This window comes from Aplysia californica, unplaced genomic scaffold (genome assembly GCF_000002075.1).
Source record: "Aplysia californica isolate F4 #8 unplaced genomic scaffold, AplCal3.0 scaffold00013, whole genome shotgun sequence".
In the NCBI taxonomy this organism is placed as follows: Eukaryota; Metazoa; Mollusca; class Gastropoda; order Aplysiida; family Aplysiidae; genus Aplysia; species Aplysia californica.
In genome coordinates this window covers 659,721-663,637 of record NW_004797283.1, presented here as the reverse complement: position 1 = coordinate 663,637, position 3,917 = coordinate 659,721, and the positions used below count along the sequence as shown (strand labels likewise).

The following is a 3,917-nucleotide window of genomic DNA, read 5'->3' as shown; positions in this document are numbered from 1 at the left end:
CCTGTTCTTATTTTTCCTTATTCTTCTTCCCAACTGTATCCCCATAGCTTTAAAGCCATCCCACACACACGACACACTGTATGTGCTACGATGGACATTTCGTGACAATGTGGTATTGTGGTGATCTATGAAAAATAAAAACGACTATTATCAAAGTTTATCACCGTTAATGATAGCTCTTCAGAAAAGAGGTCACGAACATTATGAATCCACAAACAGAATCGCCCACTGTTTGCAAACTGCGAAGCGTGTGGAAAGCTGGACGCAGGGGTCCTAACTCATGTAGCTCTGTACTTGGTGCCACACACTGCGAAAGTGAGAAAGCAGTCCACTGTATGTTTGTAGCTCCAACAAAAATAGCTAACAACGATATTGTTTTCGAGAACATTGTCCAGGTGGTAAGTTTCACTGACACAAGAGCCTCATCATACCGGTAGATCTACTGGTTTGTGTGTTTGTTTATAACTGTAGTTGACTAGAGATCTAGGATCTAGATTCTAGATCTAGATTGTATTGTAGTTGTAGGCCTACTGTACTCAACTGACCGAGTACTGTTGACAGTTGATCTGGAGTCTAGAGATAGATTCTAGATCTAGATATCTAGATCTAGAATCTAGATCTACATCTAGAGATCTAGATTCTAGTGCCTACTGGAGGATAGTTTCCTTTGACAATACTAAATTACTATAGATCTAGATCTAGAATCTAGTAAAGTCTCAATAACAATACACTGAATTGCCGCATGCCGAATTGACCATGGGGGAGGACTTTCATAACAACGAGCAACCCCACTATGAGACAGAGTTAATAAATAGAAAGAGGGGTGTAGGGTTTAAGTTTCATGAAGCTGCAACGAGCATCTAGCACACCTCTGTGATTGGCCCAAATTTATATAGATGACGTATTTCCGCCATCCATTTTTGTCGTCTTCTGGGGTTTCCCCCAAGACTCTTGCTGTAACTTGTCAAGATCTCGCCATGTTTCTTTGTTTTTTTTTGTGTTTTTTAAAATTACTTTTTGTGTTATCTTATAAACAATCTCAGCAATTCTCATAAGTTGTAAGTTGTACACACACACACACTACACACGCTCACACAATACACACGCTCACACAGTACACACACACACAAGCATGCACACACACACACACAGCCCAAGCAGTCGGCAATGAAACCTAGTGACGTAGCCCACCGCACTCTAAGAGGCAAAGTGAGCCCACCACGGTGAGAGCTAGTCAACTGGCGAGGGAAGTCCCGGAAGATGACAAAAATAGATGGTGGAAATACATCGTCTATTATAGTCTATATTTGAGCCAATCGTAGAGGTATGCTAGGTGTTCGAGCTTCGTGTGTTTAGGTTAGGGTTCTTGGTCACTTCTTTCTTGTGTTTGTTGGGATGGTCACTTATTATCATGGAAGTCGTTCCAACCATGGCATGATCTTGATTCTATATATGCACAGCCTACATCAGACTCTCTAAAATGTTTCATTATAATTAATAACCCTGTGACTGTGATGGATTCCTGTTCCAGGATAATTCCAGGTCTGTCTATTCAAACTTATTGTTGTATTTGTAGTTCTACGATCAACCACGTTGTTGTCCCTACTTGATCTTCAAATCCAGATTCTACAAAGACTCATTACTGTCAATCAATATCTATAATATCTTTAGGCAGAGCTTGGAAGTTAGATCTTACTGAAGTTACTTTTTCTGTATCTTACCATGGCTTGTAGTCATTAGTAAATAGTAAGGCTCTGTGTCATCATAACTGAGAATTTTATGATCAGTCAAGTTACGCACCCTCGTCCTACGTCCTATACTATGACACAGAGCAGGGTACCCCTAATTTCATTCTCTTATTAAATTGCGAAGTGAATGCAATGACAGAATGTGAAGATTGCTGCCAAACCCTTAAGAATGACTCGCTAAACCCCTGGGGTTCAATCAAACCCAAGTTAAGAAACACAGAGCTCTGGTCACTAGTCTGACTTAATGATAGGCTTAGAACCTTCTATCTTTATTTTTCTGCCTTGTAAGAAGGCGCTCTTCATTGAGTCTTGACATTTTCACAGTCTGGTCCTGGTTTATTTTTTTATAAATCTCGTCCTATTCTATATATATGCTGAGAAATGGTTCTGGGGTTGAATTTTTAGATTCACGAGAAGGGGCTGAGTTCTGATTGTTTACTGCAAGATGAGTCCTGTATGTAGCTGAGATTCAGCTCATTATTTCCAACTCTGGGCACTTTCACCTTGTTGCTCAAGTTGTCTTTGGATTTCACATTTGAGTACGAGCCTCAAACAAGAAGACATCAATGTTTTCCAATAGTTCTATATTCTATATGATGATTATCTTACATGATTTTACCCTTAGAATCTTGCGTGTGTTTTCATATAGATTCTATGTTATGTTTAATGTTTTAGGTCCCCACAGAAACTTATTTGTTGAGAGTCTGAATTATTAGTTTACACTCATGAATGGGAGTCATGTGAGCCATGTTTGTTTACAAAATTTGTGGCTCTTGTTTCTTGCTTACACAGACCACGTGTTGATAATTGTATATATGTTATTGCAAAAAGTGTGTGGATTCAAAATGCATGATCACGTTACCTGCACCTGTACTCTGATCATTAATTCGTTACAGTTCACAGTTATTTTGTGCTATAAATGCGTGTAAAAATGCATGGTTTGATTTTTTTGTAGCTTGCAAAGGCCTCTGATTTACTGTACCAGTGATCTTTTACTCTTGATGTTACACTACATGTCTAAAAGTAGTCTCAGCATTTTCGACTGTTTGTTTCTTTGACCTCACAAAGGCATTTAACACCATCTCTGCCATTGAGACCTGTAGAAAGTTATAGAGAGATTCAGATGCCCACCTAAGATCTTCAACTTGGTGAGACAGTTCCATGATAGCCTTGCAGGCCTGGGTCAAGAGCCATGGAAAAATATTGGAGCCTTTCCTTCTCACTACTGGTGTGGTGCAAGGCTGCACACTGGCTCCAACTTTTTTCAGCATCATTTTCTTTGTATTGTTGCCGGAGGCTTTCACTTCAGGTCTCTTCCTTCAGGCGGGATCATTAGGTCCAGAACTTATGTGCGTGGTGCACGATTCCTGTCAAAGTTTAAGACTGAAAAGGCTGAAACGGTTCTGGTATGTGACCTCATGTTTGTTGATGACTGTGCCCAGTTGTCACTTGATGAGACCAGCATGCAAAAGAATGTATGGATTCTTTCTCCGGGGCATGTGACAATTTTTGGCTCACCATCATTACAAAACTGAAATCCTCCACCAACCTGCTCAAAAGCACAACAAACATCACTTCCCCAATCATCAAAGTACATGATAGCCAGCTCAGTGGAACATTTTACCTGTCTGTGGTAGCTAGCAAGGTCTGTAACTCCTCTTTATCCTTGGATGTTATAAGATCATCATCAATCCTTGATGGACGAACTATTATTATACCTGTTTGTTTCTTTACTCTCATATACCAAATTTTGCTTTTCTCTTCTTTGTTTGTAAAAAAAATCAGGGCCCTTGTTTTCTTATACCCTTTTAGTTGCTCCTCTTTTTCTCCTCCGCATCCTGCGCCTGGTTTGGTTGGGGTTTTTTTAGGGGGGGACGTTTTTTAAAATCCTGTTTCTCTTTGCCCACTTGAACTTTTGACCAGTGTGTTCTTTGTCTTCTCTTGTATCTTTTTCCTTCAACATTCTGTTGATTGTCTTCCTGTTCAGGTGTGCACTTTCGTGAACAGATGGTCTGTTATTCTTTTGAGTGCATCCAGTGTTTCAATCTGTTCCTGGAAAATTGTGGCTGTTAAGTGATGAAACCATGTCATTAAATGGTAGATCATCCATAGACTGTACATTTTATAGATAATGAGGAAACCAATCAGTAGACTACTGCCCTCCCCCCC

The 3,917-nt window shown here is 39.9% G+C and overlaps 1 protein-coding gene across 1 annotated transcript in view; it reads left to right on the top strand.

Moving 5' to 3' along the window:
• The first annotated feature begins 216 nt into the window (after positions 1-216).
• LOC101845207 (leucine zipper putative tumor suppressor 2) overlaps positions 217-3,917 on the top strand; it is a 144,467-nt gene continuing 140,766 nt past the window's right edge. Inside the window, exon 1 of the mRNA XM_005090131.3 lies at positions 217-398. The gene's annotated coding sequence lies outside the window, so the exon portion shown is untranslated. The remainder of the gene's footprint in view (positions 399-3,917) is intronic.